Raw genomic sequence first — 16605 nt, 5'->3', positions numbered from 1 at the left:
TTCCATCTACTGCAGGCAGGATACCTGGCTGGCTGAATGTCGCTGAGAAGCTCACAGAGACCGCCATAAGCAACAGTTTAACAGAATGCCACAGACTAATCAACCAAACTTTTTGGGTTGGGTTCTCTTTTATAGTCTGCAGGCATTAAATGAAAGAAGTCAGTGTTCCAGCAGAAGGAGACAACGTTTCAGAAAAGGCATTGTAGCAAACCAAAAAAGAAATTTTAAGCGCAGCAGAGTAACCAGCGCACATACCTGTTAGCTCAGGTGAGTTTAAAAGGCTGCTGTTGATAACAAGGGCATTTGCTAAATAGATGGTGTGTGTGCAACAATATACTGAAAGGTCAATTATATTGTGCAGCTTATCTCACCACCTGTAGTTATTTAGGTGAAAGCTCCAAAATGCTTGCCTAATATGTCTGTTTATCCAAAAGGAAGTAAAAAGGGAGAGCTAGAAAGATAGCATTGCATCACATTACATGGCAATGCAATGCACAGTTGCTGAAGTTGAACCAAAATGAGCTTGTAATCTGGCTTCTGCAACTTTGAACATGAAAAATCCAATGAGGAGAAGAAAAGCAAAGCCGAAGAGTCCATCCCAAAATCCGACAAACAAGCAAAATGAACAAAAAACATTGAATTCAATTCTTTCTGATTTTAGAAACTGCATTAAAGAAGGGGTGCACCGGTCCTGGAGATACTGCAATACCAGGTCAATGCGTGGAGTGGACAGAGCAAGCTCTTTTTCCATCTCCCTGTTCTAAAAATCCATTTAATATATGGTCCCCAGATAGGGGACGTATCAGATATTAAACTGATAAGAACAGATACTACACTTGATCTTAGCCAAAAGGCCGAGAAGCGATAACCAGAATTGGTTTCAAACTACGGAGCCACCCAAGGATCCTGAAAAGTCCATTTGTGGAGATGAGCTCCTGGACTCCCGTTAAGAAGACATGTTGTCAACCTCTAGATCCCTTACATGCCTGCACTTTTCAGCTTGCTGCTGCTGCAATCCACGCGTTTTAGATCTGCATAACTCCACCTCTTTAAACACAGCACCTTCACCCCCTGCTGTTCCCACCCGCCTCAACACCGTTGGAAGGGAGGAGAACCAATTAAGGCGGGGGGTGGGGTGGAACGAGCAGCTGTCTACCCTTAACAGGAGGGCTCCTGATTACATACCTCTCCTGCTGCTGCTGCTGCTGGCTGTCCAGCAGCAGACTGAAGGTGGCTGCTGCTGTGCACAGGTATATAAAGGCTCAGAGCCTATTATGACACGCGCAGCCAGCGTTCCATTGCCACATTCCATCTACTGCAGGCAGGATACCTGGCTGGCTGAATGTCGCTGAGAAGCTCACAGAGACCGCCATAAGCAACAGTTTAACAGAATGCCACAGACTAATCAACCAAACTTTTTGGGTTGGGTTCTCTTTTATAGTCTGCAGGCATTAAATGAAAGAAGTCAGTGTTCCAGCAGAAGGAGACAACGTTTCAGAAAAGGCATTGTAGCAAATAAAAAAAGAAATTTTAAGCGCAGCAGAGTAACCAGCGCACATACCTGTTAGCTCAGGTGAGTTTAAAAGGCTGCTGTTGATAACAAGGGCATTTGCTAAATAGATGGTGTGTGTGCAACAATATACTGAAAGGTCAATTATATTGTGCAGCTTATCTCACCACCTGTAGTTATTTAGGTGAAAGCTCCAAAATGCTTGCCTAATATGTCTGTTTATCCAAAAGGAAGTAAAAAGGGAGAGCTAGAAAGATAGCATTGCATCACATTACATGGCAATGCAATGCACAGTTGCTGAAGTTGAACCAAAATGAGCTTGTAATCTGGCTTCTGCAACTTTGAACATGAAAAATCCAATGAGAAGAAAAGCAAAGCCAAAGAGTCCATCCCAAAATCCGACAAACAAGCAAAATGAACAAAAAACATTGAATTCAATTCTTTCTGATTTTAGAAACTGCATTAAAGAAGGGGTGCACCGGTCCTGGAGATACTGCAATACCAGGTCAATGCGTGGAGTGGACAGAGCAAGCTCTTTTTCCATCTCCCTGTTCTAAAAATCCATTTAATATATGGTCCCCAGATAGGGGATGTATCAGATATTAAACTGATAAGAACAGATACTACACTTGATCTTAGCCAAAAGGCCGAGAAGCGATAACCAGAATTGGTTTCAAACTACGGAGCCACCCAAGGATCCTGAAAAGTCCATTTGTGGAGATGAGCTCCTGGACTCCCGTTAAGAAGACATGTTGTCAACCTCTAGATCCCTTACATGCCTGCACTTTTCGGCTTGCTGCTGCTGCAATCCACGCGTTTTAGATCTGCATAACTCCACCTCTTTAAACACAGCACCTTCACCCCCTGCTGTTCCCACCCGCCTCAACACCGTTGGAAGGGAGGAGAACCAATTAAGGCGGGGGGTGGGGTGGAACGAGCAGCTGTCTACCCTTAGCAGGAGGGCTCCTGATTACATACCTCTCCTGCTGCTGCTGCTGGCTGTCCAGCAGCAGACTGAAGGTGGCTGCTGCTGTGCACAGGTATATAAAGGCTCAGAGCCTATTATGACACGCGCAGCCAGCGTTCCATTGCCACATTCCATCTACTGCAGGCAGGATACCTGGCTGGCTGAATGTCGCTGAGAAGCTCACAGAGACCGCCATAAGCAACAGTTTAACAGAATGCCACAGACTAATCAACCAAACTTTTTGGGTTGGGTTCTCTTTTATAGTCTGCAGGCATTAAATGAAAGAAGTCAGTGTTCCAGCAGAAGGAGACAACGTTTCAGAAAAGGCATTGTAGCAAACCAAAAAAGAAATTTTAAGCGCAGCAGAGTAACCAGCGCACATACCTGTTAGCTCAGGTGAGTTTAAAAGGCTGCTGTTGATAACAAGGGCATTTGCTAAATAGATGGTGTGTGTGCAACAATATACTGAAAGGTCAATTATATTGTGCAGCTTATCTCACCACCTGTAGTTATTTAGGTGAAAGCTCCAAAATGCTTGCCTAATATGTCTGTTTATCCAAAAGGAAGTAAAAAGGGAGAGCTAGAAAGATAGCATTGCATCACATTACATGGCAATGCAATGCACAGTTGCTGAAGTTGAACCAAAATGAGCTTGTAATCTGGCTTCTGCAACTTTGAACATGAAAAATCCAATGAGGAGAAGAAAAGCAAAGCCGAAGAGTCCATCCCAAAATCCGACAAACAAGCAAAATGAACAAAAAACATTGAATTCAATTCTTTCTGATTTTAGAAACTGCATTAAAGAAGGGGTGCACCGGTCCTGGAGATACTGCAATACCAGGTCAATGCGTGGAGTGGACAGAGCAAGCTCTTTTTCCATCTCCCTGTTCTAAAAATCCATTTAATATATGGTCCCCAGATAGGGGACGTATCAGATATTAAACTGATAAGAACAGATACTACACTTGATCTTAGCCAAAAGGCCGAGAAGCGATAACCAGAATTGGTTTCAAACTACGGAGCCACCCAAGGATCCTGAAAAGTCCATTTGTGGAGATGAGCTCCTGGACTCCCGTTAAGAAGACATGTTGTCAACCTCTAGATCCCTTACATGCCTGCACTTTTCGGCTTGCTGCTGCAGCAATCCACGCGTTTTAGATCTGCATAACTCCACCTCTTTAAACACAGCACCTTCACCCCCTGCTGTTCCCACCCGCCTCAACACCGTTGGAAGGGAGGAGAACCAATTAAGGCGGGGGGTGGGGTGGAACGAGCAGCTGTCTACCCTTAGCAGTAGGGCTCCTGATTACATACCTCTCCTGCTGCTGCTGCTGCTGGCTGTCCAGCAGCAGACTGAAGGTGGCTGCTGCTGTGCACAGGTATATAAAGGCTCAGAGCCTATTATGACACGCGCAGCCAGCGTTCCATTGCCACATTCCATCTACTGCAGGCAGGATACCTGGCTGGCTGAATGTCGCTGAGAAGCTCACAGAGACCGCCATAAGCAACAGTTTAACAGAATGCCACAGACTAATCAACCAAACTTTTTGGGTTGGGTTCTCTTTTATAGTCTGCAGGCATTAAATGAAAGAAGTCAGTGTTCCAGCAGAAGGAGACAACGTTTCAGAAAAGGCATTGTAGCAAACCAAAAAAGAAATTTTAAGCGCAGCAGAGTAACCAGCGCACATACCTGTTAGCTCAGGTGAGTTTAAAAGGCTGCTGTTGATAACAAGGGCATTTGCTAAATAGATGGTGTGTGTGCAACAATATACTGAAAGGTCAATTATATTGTGCAGCTTATCTCACCACCTGTAGTTATTTAGGTGAAAGCTCCAAAATGCTTGCCTAATATGTCTGTTTATCCAAAAGGAAGTAAAAAGGGAGAGCTAGAAAAATAGCATTGCATCACATTACATGGCAATGCAATGCACAGTTGCTGAAGTTGAACCAAAATGAGCTTGTAATCTGGCTTCTGCAACTTTGAACATGAAAAATCCAATGAGGAGAAGAAAAGCAAAGCCAAAGAGTCCATCCCAAAATCCGACAAACAAGCAAAATGAACAAAAAACATTGAATTCAATTCTTTCTGATTTTAGAAACTGCATTAAAGAAGGGGTGCACCGGTCCTGGAGATACTGCAATACCAGGTCAATGCGTGGAGTGGACAGAGCAAGCTCTTTTTCCATCTCCCTGTTCTAAAAATCCATTTAATATATGGTCCCCAGATAGGGGACGTATCAGATATTAAACTGATAAGAACAGATACTACACTTGATCTTAGCCAAAAGGCCGAGAAGCGATAACCAGAATTGGTTTCAAACTACGGAGCCACCCAAGGATCCTGAAAAGTCCATTTGTGGAGATGAGCTCCTGGACTCCCGTTAAGAAGACATGTTGTCAACCTCTAGATCCCTTACATGCCTGCACTTTTCGGCTTGCTGCTGCTGCAATCCACGCGTTTTAGATCTGCATAACTCCACCTCTTTAAACACAGCACCTTCACCCCCTGCTGTTCCCACCCGCCTCAACACCGTTGGAAGGGAGGAGAACCAATTAAGGCGGGGGGTGGGGTGGAACGAGCAGCTGTCTACCCTTAGCAGGAGGGCTCCTGATTACATACCTCTCCTGCTGCTGCTGCTGCTGGCTGTCCAGCAGCAGACTGAAGGTGGCTGCTGCTGTGCACAGGTATATAAAGGCTCAGAGCCTATTATGACACGCGCAGCCAGCGTTCCATTGCCACATTCCATCTACTGCAGGCAGGATACCTGGCTGGCTGAATGTCGCTGAGAAGCTGACAGAGACTGCCATAAGCAACAGTTTAACAGAATGCCACAGACTAATCAACCAAACTTTTTGGGTTGGGTTCTCTTTTATAGTCTGCAGGCATTAAATGAAAGAAGTCAGTGTTCCAGCAGAAGGAGACAACGTTTCAGAAAAGGCATTGTAGCAAACCAAAAAAGAAATTTTAAGCGCAGCAGAGTAACCAGCGCACATACCTGTTAGCTCAGGTGAGTTTAAAAGGCTGCTGTTGATAACAAGGGCATTTGCTAAATAGATGGTGTGTGTACAACAATATACTGAAAGGTCAATTATATTGTGCAGCTTATCTCACCACCTGTAGTTATTTAGGTGAAAGCTCCAAAATGCTTGCCTAATATGTCTGTTTATCCAAAAGGAAGTAAAAAGGGAGAGCTAGAAAGATAGCATTGCATCACATTACATGGCAATGCAATGCACAGTTGCTGAAGTTGAACCAAAATGAGCTTGTAATCTGGCTTCTGCAACTTTGAACATGAAAAATCCAATGAGGAGAAGAAAAGCAAAGCCAAAGAGTCCATCCCAAAATCCGACAAACAAGCAAAATGAACAAAAAACATTGAATTCAATTCTTTCTGATTTTAGAAACTGCATTAAAGAAGGGGTGCACCGGTCCTGGAGATACTGCAATACCAGGTCAATGCGTGGAGTGGACAGAGCAAGCTCTTTTTCCATCTCCCTGTTCTAAAAATCCATTTAATATATGGTCCCCAGATAGGGGACGTATCAGATATTAAACTGATAAGAACAGATACTACACTTGATCTTAGCCAAAAGGCCGAGAAGCGATAACCAGAATTGGTTTCAAACTACGGAGCCACCCAAGGATCCTGAAAAGTCCATTTGTGGAGATGAGCTCCTGGACTCCCGTTAAGAAGACATGTTGTCAACCTCTAGATCCCTTACATGCCTGCACTTTTCGGCTTGCTGCTGCTGCAATCCACGCGTTTTAGATCTGCATAACTCCACCTCTTTAAACACAGCACCTTCACCCCCTGCTGTTCCCACCCGCCTCAACACCGTTGGAAGGGAGGAGAACCAATTAAGGCGGGGGGTGGGGTGGAACGAGCAGCTGTCTACCCTTAGCAGGAGGGCTCCTGATTACATACCTCTCCTGCTGCTGCTGCTGCTGGCTGTCCAGCAGCAGACTGAAGGTGGCTGCTGCTGTGCACAGGTATATAAAGGCTCAGAGCCTATTATGACACGCGCAGCCAGCGTTCCATTGCCACATTCCATCTACTGCAGGCAGGATACCTGGCTGGCTGAATGTCGCTGAGAAGCTCACAGAGACCGCCATAAGCAACAGTTTAACAGAATGCCACAGACTAATCAACCAAACTTTTTGGGTTGGGTTCTCTTTTATAGTCTGCAGGCATTAAATGAAAGAAGTCAGTGTTCCAGCAGAAGGAGACAACGTTTCAGAAAAGGCATTGTAGCAAACCAAAAAAGAAATTTTAAGCGCAGCAGAGTAACCAGCGCACATACCTGTTAGCTCAGGTGAGTTTAAAAGGCTGCTGTTGATAACAAGGGCATTTGCTAAATAGATGGTGTGTGTGCAACAATATACTGAAAGGTCAATTATATTGTGCAGCTTATCTCACCACCTGTAGTTATTTAGGTGAAAGCTCCAAAATGCTTGCCTAATATGTCTGTTTATCCAAAAGGAAGTAAAAAGGGAGAGCTAGAAAGATAGCATTGCATCACATTACATGGCAATGCAATGCACAGTTGCTGAAGTTGAACCAAAATGAGCTTGTAATCTGGCTTCTGCAACTTTGAACATGAAAAATCCAATGAGGAGAAGAAAAGCAAAGCCAAAGAGTCCATCCCAAAATCCGACAAACAAGCAAAATGAACAAAAAACATTGAATTCAATTCTTTCTGATTTTAGAAACTGCATTAAAGAAGGGGTGCACCGGTCCTGGAGATACTGCAATACCAGGTCAATGCGTGGAGTGGACAGAGCAAGCTCTTTTTCCATCTCCCTGTTCTAAAAATCCATTTAATATATGGTCCCCAGATAGGGGACGTATCAGATATTAAACTGATAAGAACAGATTTTTTTTTTTTTTTTTTTTTTTTTTTTTTAAACCATTCAGTTTAGTTTTTTAGCAAACAGTATGAATTTCTCCAAAATTTGCTACTTAAAACTTCTCATCATCATGGTTCTATTTATTTAGCAGTAGTATAAGACGAAATATAATCACAAGGGAACATCCTTTACGTAACACAAATGCAGAAACTTCAAGGAATCACAAAGAAAAAAATCACTGGTATTTGATAAGGTAATGCCACTTTTTAAATTTCCAAATCCCTTCGGCATCTGTGCCACCACCGCCTCTGCTGTCCAACTTATATATCAGGTATAGTCTTGAAAGAATAAGTCTAACACATTCATTCACTGATAAAGATTTCCTTTTGAAAAGTCCAAGGTTCCTTGCATCCCACAAACTCTCCATCACACAAGCCATTATCAACCATAAAATTCTATCTTTAGACCGACTACACGCACCAATTCCAAACATCGCCACACGCCAATCCACAAAATTCACGCCTGCTAAACCCTTACACAATCCACCTACACACTTCCACACACTGTACGCGTACTCACAATCCCACATAAATGCCTGACAGTCTCACAACCACCACATCCCACTCTCGGACACACATCTGTTCTTATCAACTCTCTTTTCTTCTGCACTTCTCTCACAGGTAAAATATTATGTAAAGTCATCCACACAACATCCTCCTGTTTGTTTGACATCCCATACGTATCTAACTTCTTCCATGCATCTGAAACCTCATTCCCTCTCAGCCCAACAATATTACACTCTACCTCATTTGCACTCATTCTTTTCACCACATTCTTGGTCATTCTAAAATCATTCATTCCCACACTCAACAAATCATGCTTTCTCACAAATTTCTCAATCACCTCATACCAAACAGGACACTTAAAGGCCACAGGCACACTCGCATCTCTCTTCCTCCAGCATAACCCATACAACATCCATCCAGCAGAATAATTAGCCATAAAAGCACCTTTATTGCCTTTACCCAGCAAAATAACCACAGTCTTAATATAATTAAGGCCTAAAAAAACTTCAATATTGGGAAAGGCCAGCCCACCATGCTGACAAGCCTTAAAAAGGCTCTCCCGCTTCAACTTCTCCATCTTACTACACCACAGGAATGTGAATACCAACTTCTCTATTCTCTTAATTTTCCTGTAAGGAGAAGGAAAAACAGTCGCCACATAAAGCAGGATAGGGAGAATCACTGCTTTGATAATTAACACCTTACCACGCAGAGTCAATTCTCTCATTCGCCAAAAATTCAATTTACGTTCAACCCGCATACCACACTCTTCCCAACTTTCATTCCCTTTTAAGTCATCATTAAATAATACGCCCAAAATCTTGATTGCACCCTCTTCACACTTTACACCATCCATACGAATACTACTATCTCCAAAACATTTAAAACTACATTTATTCCAATTTACCCTAAAACCAGACGCACCAACAAAAAAATCCAAAAGCAATTTAATTCTACTCAAAGAAGCCATACTTTCACTCACAACCACAACATCATCCATATAACCTAACACTTTCACATGCTTACCACCACTACCAGGCACCAACAAACCTCTCATCATTTTATCCCGTCTAATCAAACATAACAATGGTTCTATTACACATACAAATAAGACGGGGGACATAGGACACCCCTGCCTTACTCCTGACCTAATCTTCACTTTGTCACACAGCCACCCATTAACCAAGAACTCACTTGACACACAATCATACAATGATTTTACACAATTCACAAATTCTCTAGGAAACCCCATTCTTTCCAGTACTTTAAACAAAAACACATGCGAAACCCTGTCAAACGCCTTCTCAAAATCAATAGCTAAAGTCATACATTTCTGCTTTCTATCCTTGCAATCCCCAATCATATCTCTCAACAATAACAAGTTATCACTCATACTTCTTCCAGGCACTGCACATACTTGGTCCTCCTCCACAACACTACCAATCACTTCACGCATACGATTTGCCAGTAACTTACTGTAGACCTTATAATCCGAATTCAGCAGTGTTATTGGTCTCCAGTTTTCCAAACGTTTCCTCTCACCCTTTTTATACACAAGCACAACCACTCCTTCTTTCATTGATTCACACAACCTACCATTCACCCACATATACTTACATACCTCAGTCAAATCTGTTCCCAAAACTTCCCATGCTTTCACATACAACTCTACAGGTATACCATCTTTCCCAGGAGTCTTACTCTTTTTAGCACTCCACACCACATTCTTCACTTCATCCAGAACTACATCCTCACACAATAGATCACGCTCCTCAGAATCAAGTTTTTTCTCCACACCATTCAGAACATATGACACAAGCCCAGAGTCAATCCATTTCTCATCATACAACTTGCTATAAAACCTATTCACTTCTTTCAGCACATCCTCACCCATACAGTTGGTTCCACTTTCATTCACAACTTCATTCATATCAGTCTTCCTACCATTCATTTTTTTAAAAAAGAACCTCGTACACTTCTCATTTTTCTCCAGGTGCTCAATTTTAGTACGATATATAATTTCCTTTCCTTTCTCATCCAACACACGCTTCAATTCATTCTTAGCCTCAGTAAGTTGATCAGACATCTCCAAACCACTTGCAACACACTTTCTCAACCAGTCAATCCGTCTATTAAGGTCATTAAACCTATTCCTATATCTGGCAGCTTTTCTATAGCCCCACTTTTTGAAGAAAGTTTTAAATTGCACTTTCACCCAGTCCCACCAGTCAAGAACACACACAAAATCCTTCTTACGCATTCTCCATCTTTCATACTTTACATTAAACTCATTCATCACCTCATCATCCTCTAACAGCCTTGCATTCAACTTCCATACCCCACCGCCATACACTTGGTCACCATTCGCACAAAACACGCCTCTCAAACATTCATGGTCCGAAAAAGGTACCTTTTGTTGAGAAAAATCCAAACATACCATATTTTTAGAAAATAACATTAAATCAATTCTGGAATGAATCTCACCACGGTCAGCATGGTATGTCGGCGGTGGTGGCATGCCAAGAACAACAACTGCTGCATCTAAAAAGGAAAAATCACAAATTAAATGGGACAATTTCTTTCCTGTTATGTCACACTTTCCTTCTGTGACACAATTAACGTCCCCAACAAAAATAGTGGGAGATTTCCCTGGAAGAAAAAAACTTAATTTTTCAAGAAGAGCAAGCCGCTCTTCCTTCCCTGTAGGGCAATATAAATTAATAATTCTGACCCGCCACCCTCTATAACTCAAAAATGCAATTAAACATCGGCCCACCTCCACCACAATATAACTATCAATAGAGATTTCTTTATTCCCAACTAATATCCCCACCCCATCATTTTTATTATGATTAGACCCTGACCAGATATGCTGTCCGTAAGGCCAGTCTTTGTCACAAGGAGCATCCTGAATCCCACACTCCTGAAGGCAAAAAACATCAGCACCTAAATGTTTCAGGTAGTCCAGAACAGTTGTTCTTCTGATTTTAGATCTGATCTGCCTTACATTTAGGGACACTACATCCCAACCAGATTGGCAAGACATTAATTAATGAAAAGAAATACATGACTCAATGTTGATCACACCATACTCATCCATTATCATCAGACTGGGAAAGCACCCCAAAGGTGTTGATGCTCTCAGGGATGCCAAGGTAAGGAGCATCAGGGGAGAAGACATCCTGCGGGTAAATGCGGTCACTTGCAGGACTGTCGCACCCTCCGCTGGCAGGTGAGTACTCTCGTCTGGGTTTTTTATTGGCCAGTTCAGGAGTATCATCATCATCAAAAGACCTCCCAGAAGTAAAGTCTCCTTGGCCACCATCCCTGGCCACCTCTTCGTCTGTAGCACCCCAGGACAATGCAGGGGTTCGAGCTAGAGACACATCCATGTCACCCTCACCACATATTTCGGACTGATGAGGGAGGTCCACATCCAACTCGGAGATCTCCCTACCTGGCCCAGCAGGGGCCGGAGGGTCCAACAGGTTCTGGGCCTCACCCACCAGATCTTCAACCTCAGGGGGCTCCGTCTCAGCATTGATCTCTGCAGTAGTCACCTGTGGGGTAACAGCAGGGACAGTAGGCTTACCTTTGGTCACTTCGGAGAAGGACCTAGGCTTGACTTTAGCCTTACAATCCCGAATCACATGTCCTTCCTCCCCGCAGGCATCACATACCACCGGATTGGAACAATCCTTCGCCAGATGACCGTACTTGTTGCACTTTCTACAGTTTGGCAATTGCTTGCAGAAATCCTGGATATGCCCGAACATGTTGCATCTCCTGCAGAACAATGGCGCCTCGGGAAAAAACAGATATCCAGAGTCTCTTCCAATTGTAAAGTTCAGGGGAGGATAGTGAATACCTCCAGGACCATGAGGGTCTATCCCAAACCTCACAAAGTATTTATACTTCCCAGTCCACAGCCCTTCTCCATTTAAGATTTTATGGGAGAATTGCACAAAAATGCAGTGTCTTCTCAGGAATGCAGTGATATCATCCCGGGAGATAAAGGGGTTGTGCATGAATATTACCACCGGGATATCCCCCTTAGAGTAGAGTACAGTGAAGATAAGTCCATCCAGCTGAGGGTGCTCTGAAAGGACTTGAAGAGTTTTGAAAAGGTTTTGGCAAGCCGCCATAGAAGAAAGCACCAAGACGTACCTATGCTCCCTTCTGAACTCCTGCAAACAGATGATCTCCGACTTCTGGATCTTCAGGATTTCATAGAAAATGGCGTTGACCAGGTATGACAACGAGAAATGGTCCTTCTTCTCCTCAGAGACGTCGATACGGAAAGCATTCTTGACCCGGGGATCCCCGGTCCCAGCAAAACGAAGCTTGACACCCATGGTCGCTTCAGGAATCGCCTTCTCGTTTCCTCCTCACTCTCCCCCTATAGCAGCATCCAGCTTAAGCCACCGAAGTGGCGATGCTGGAAGGCCGAGGGCTAGTACACAAGGAACCTCTTGTCCAAACACTAGGTCTGAGCCAAAAGGCCGAGAAGCGATAACCAGAATTGGTTTCAAACTACGGAGCCACCCAAGGATCCTGAAAAGTCCATTTGTGGAGATGAGCTCCTGGACTCCCGTTAAGAAGACATGTTGTCAACCTCTAGATCCCTTACATGCCTGCACTTTTCGGCTTGCTGCTGCTGCAATCCACGCGTTTTAGATCTGCATAACTCCACCTCTTTAAACACAGCACCTTCACCCCCTGCTGTTCCCACCCGCCTCAACACCGTTGGAAGGGAGGAGAACCAATTAAGGCGGGGGGTGGGGTGGAACGAGCAGCTGTCTACCCTTAGCAGGAGGGCTCCTGATTACATACCTCTCCTGCTGCTGCTGCTGCTGGCTGTCCAGCAGCAGACTGAAGGTGGCTGCTGCTGTGCACAGGTATATAAAGGCTCAGAGCCTATTATGACACGCGCAGCCAGCGTTCCATTGCCACATTCCATCTACTGCAGGCAGATACCTGGCTGGCTGAATGTCACTGAGAAGCTCACAGAGACCGCCATAAGCAACAGTTTAACAGAATGCCACAGACTAATCAACCAAACTTTTTGGGTTGGGTTCTCTTTTATAGTCTGCAGGCATTAAATGAAAGAAGTCAGTGTTCCAGCAGAAGGAGACAACGTTTCAGAAAAGGCATTGTAGCAAACCAAAAAAGAAATTTTAAGCGCAGCAGAGTAACCAGCGCACATACCTGTTAGCTCAGGTGAGTTTAAAAGGCTGCTGTTGATAACAAGGGCATTTGCTAAATAGATGGTGTGTGTGCAACAATATACTGAAAGGTCAATTATATTGTGCAGCTTATCTCACCACCTGTAGTTATTTAGGTGAAAGCTCCAAAATGCTTGCCTAATATGTCTGTTTATCCAAAAGGAAGTAAAAAGGGAGAGCTAGAAAGATAGCATTGCATCACATTATATGGCAATGCAATGCACAGTTGCTGAAGTTGAACCAAAATGAGCTTGTAATCTGGCTTCTGCAACTTTGAACATGAAAAATCCAATGAGGAGAAGAAAAGCAAAGCCAAAGAGTCCATCCCAAAATCCGACAAACAAGCAAAATGAACAAAAAACATTGAATTCAATTCTTTCTGATTTTAGAAACTGCATTAAAGAAGGGGTGCACCGGTCCTGGAGATACTGCAATACCAGGTCAATGCGTGGAGTGGACAGAGCAAGCTCTTTTTCCATCTCCCTGTTCTAAAAATCCATTTAATATATGGTCCCCAGATAGGGGACGTATCAGATATTAAACTGATAAGAACAGATACTACACTTGATCTTAGCCAAAAGGCCGAGAAGCGATAACCAGAATTGGTTTCAAACTACGGAGCCACCCAAGGATCCTGAAAAGTCCATTTGTGGAGATGAGCTCCTGGACTCCCGTTAAGAAGACATGTTGTCAACCTCTAGATCCCTTACATGCCTGCACTTTTCGGCTTGCTGCTGCTGCAATCCACGCGTTTTAGATCTGCATAACTCCACCTCTTTAAACACAGCACCTTCACCCCCTGCTGTTCCCACCCGCCTCAACACCGTTGGAAGGGAGGAGAACCAATTAAGGCGGGGGGTGGGGTGGAACGAGCAGCTGTCTACCCTTAGCAGGAGGGCTCCTGATTACATACCTCTCCTGCTGCTGCTGCTGGCTGTCCAGCAGCAGACTGAAGGTGGCTGCTGCTGTGCACAGGTATATAAAGGCTCAGAGCCTATTATGACACGCGCAGCCAGCGTTCCATTGCCACATTCCATCTACTGCAGGCAGGATACCTGGCTGGCTGAATGTCGCTGAGAAGCTCACAGAGACCGCCATAAGCAACAGTTTAACAGAATGCCACAGACTAATCAACCAAACTTTTTGGGTTGGGTTCTCTTTTATAGTCTGCAGGCATTAAATGAAAGAAGTCAGTGTTCCAGCAGAAGGAGACAACGTTTCAGAAAAGGCATTGTAGCAAACCAAAAAAGAAATTTTTAGCGCAGCAGAGTAACCAGCGCACATACCTGTTAGCTCAGGTGAGTTTAAAAGGCTGCTGTTGATAACAAGGGCATTTGCTAAATAGATGGTGTGTGTGCAACAATATACTGAAAGGTCAATTATATTGTGCAGCTTATCTCACCACCTGTAGTTATTTAGGTGAAAGCTCCAAAATGCTTGCCTAATATGTCTGTTTATCCAAAAGGAAGTAAAAAGGGAGAGCTAGAAAGATAGCATTGCATCACATTACATGGCAATGCAATGCACAGTTGCTGAAGTTGAACCAAAATGAGCTTGTAATCTGGCTTCTGCAACTTTGAACATGAAAAATCCAATGAGGAGAAGAAAAGCAAAGCCAAAGAGTCCATCCCCAAATCCGACAAACAAGCAAAATGAACAAAAAACATTGAATTCAATTCTTTCTGATTTTAGAAACTGCATTAAAGAAGGGGTGCACCGGTCCTGGAGATACTGCAATACCAGGTCAATGCGTGGAGTGGACAGAGCAAGCTCTTTTTCCATCTCCCTGTTCTAAAAATCCATTTAATATATGGTTCTCAGATAGGGGACGTATCAGATATTAAACTGATAAGAACAGATACTACACTTGATCTTAGCCAAAAGGCCGAGAAGCGATAACCAGAATTGGTTTCAAACTACGGAGCCACCCAAGGATCCTGAAAAGTCCATTTGTGGAGATGAGCTCCTGGACTCCCGTTAAGAAGACATGTTGTCAACCTCTAGATCCCTTACATGCCTGCACTTTTCGGCTTGCTGCTGCTGCAATCCACGCGTTTTAGATCTGCATAACTCCACCTCTTTAAACACAGCACCTTCACCCCCTGCTGTTCCCACCCGCCTCAACACCGTTGGAAGGGAGGAGAACCAATTAAGGCGGGGGGTGGGGTGGAACGAGCAGCTGTCTACCCTTAGCAGGAGGGCTCCTGATTACATACCTCTCCTGCTGCTGCTGCTGCTGGCTGTCCAGCAGCAGACTGAAGGTGGCTGCTGCTGTGCACAGGTATATAAAGGCTCAGAGCCTATTATGACACGCGCAGCCAGCGTTCCATTGCCACATTCCATCTACTGCAGGCAGGATACCTGGCTGGCTGAATGTCGCTGAGAAGCTCACAGAGACCGCCATAAGCAACAGTTTAACAGAATGCCACAGACTAATCAACCAAACTTTTTGGGTTGGGTTCTCTTTTATAGTCTGCAGGCATTAAATGAAAGAAGTCAGTGTTCCAGCAGAAGGAGACAACGTTTCAGAAAAGGCATTGTAGCAAACCAAAAAAGAAATTTTAAGCGCAGCAGAGTAACCAGCGCACATACCTGTTAGCTCAGGTGAGTTTAAAAGGCTGCTGTTGATAACAAGGGCATTTGCTAAATAGATGGTGTGTGTGCAACAATATACTGAAAGGTCAATTATATTGTGCAGCTTATCTCACCACCTGTAGTTATTTAGGTGAAAGCTCCAAAATGCTTGCCTAATATGTCTGTTTATCCAAAAGGAAGTAAAAAGGGAGAGCTAGAAAGATAGCATTGCATCACATTACATGGCAATGCAATGCACAGTTGCTGAAGTTGAACCAAAATGAGCTTGTAATCTGGCTTCTGCAACTTTGAACATGAAAAATCCAATGAGGAGAAGAAAAGCAGAGCCAAAGAGTCCATCCCAAAATCCGACAAACAAGCAAAATGAACAAAAAACATTGAATTCAATTCTTTCTGATTTTAGAAACTGCATTAAAGAAGGGGTGCACCGGTCCTGGAGATACTGCAATACCAGGTCAATGCGTGGAGTGGACAGAGCAAGCTCTTTTTCCATCTCCCTGTTCTAAAAATCCATTTAATATATGGTCCCCAGATAGGGGACGTATCAGATATTAAACTGATAAGAACAGATTTTTTTTTTTTTTTTTTTTTTTTTTTTTCTTTTTTCTCCTCAGACAAGGAAATTCCACAGTCTATGGAAACCAGACAAAGGAAAATTCCATCAAAACAGCTGCGTCAAATCCAATACGCAATTTGCTGTCCCCATCATCATCGGAAATATTTATTTCATATTTCAAAACAACAATAACAAAAATCAAGAGGTACTAACAATATATCTCCACTTTTTAACTTTCCATATTCCCTCCGCATCCACTTCCCCTCTCCTCTTTTTGTCCCATAGGAAACACACATACATCTTCCCCAAAATCACCTTCACACTATCCTTTACAGCA

General features: G+C 43.6%; 8 non-coding genes and 1 pseudogene across 8 annotated transcripts; all 9 read right to left on the bottom strand.

Moving 5' to 3' along the window:
- Positions 1–675: 675 nt before the first annotated feature.
- On the bottom strand, positions 676–866 carry LOC141231173 (U2 spliceosomal RNA). Its single transcript, XR_012297582.1, has one exon. It is a non-coding gene; the product is annotated as a U2 spliceosomal RNA (small nuclear RNA).
- Positions 867–1978: 1112 nt separating this feature from the next.
- On the bottom strand, positions 1979–2169 carry LOC141231315 (U2 spliceosomal RNA). Its single transcript, XR_012297727.1, has one exon. It is a non-coding gene; the product is annotated as a U2 spliceosomal RNA (small nuclear RNA).
- A 1112-nt stretch (positions 2170–3281) lies between these two features.
- On the bottom strand, positions 3282–3472 carry LOC141231172 (U2 spliceosomal RNA). The gene has a single exon (XR_012297581.1). It is a non-coding gene; the product is annotated as a U2 spliceosomal RNA (small nuclear RNA).
- A 1115-nt stretch (positions 3473–4587) lies between these two features.
- LOC141231171 (U2 spliceosomal RNA) lies at positions 4588–4778 on the bottom strand. The gene has a single exon (XR_012297580.1). It is a non-coding gene; the product is annotated as a U2 spliceosomal RNA (small nuclear RNA).
- Positions 4779–5893: 1115 nt separating this feature from the next.
- LOC141231170 (U2 spliceosomal RNA) lies at positions 5894–6084 on the bottom strand. The gene has a single exon (XR_012297579.1). It is a non-coding gene; the product is annotated as a U2 spliceosomal RNA (small nuclear RNA).
- Positions 6085–7199: 1115 nt separating this feature from the next.
- Positions 7200–7389, bottom strand: LOC141231455 (U2 spliceosomal RNA). The gene has a single exon (XR_012297846.1). It is a non-coding gene; the product is annotated as a U2 spliceosomal RNA (small nuclear RNA).
- A 6131-nt stretch (positions 7390–13520) lies between these two features.
- On the bottom strand, positions 13521–13711 carry LOC141231168 (U2 spliceosomal RNA). Its single transcript, XR_012297577.1, has one exon. It is a non-coding gene; the product is annotated as a U2 spliceosomal RNA (small nuclear RNA).
- Positions 13712–14823: 1112 nt separating this feature from the next.
- LOC141231373 (U2 spliceosomal RNA) lies at positions 14824–15014 on the bottom strand. Its single transcript, XR_012297784.1, has one exon. It is a non-coding gene; the product is annotated as a U2 spliceosomal RNA (small nuclear RNA).
- A 1115-nt stretch (positions 15015–16129) lies between these two features.
- LOC141231450 (U2 spliceosomal RNA) lies at positions 16130–16335 on the bottom strand (annotated as a pseudogene).
- Positions 16336–16605: the final 270 nt, after the last annotated feature.

Source organism: Phyllobates terribilis, unplaced genomic scaffold, assembly GCF_046119375.1.
Source record: "Phyllobates terribilis strain yellow unplaced genomic scaffold, ASM4611937v1 Scaffold_505__1_contigs__length_1300667, whole genome shotgun sequence".
In the NCBI taxonomy this organism is placed as follows: Eukaryota; Metazoa; Chordata; class Amphibia; order Anura; family Dendrobatidae; genus Phyllobates; species Phyllobates terribilis.
This window is presented reverse-complemented; position numbering and strand designations above follow the sequence as displayed.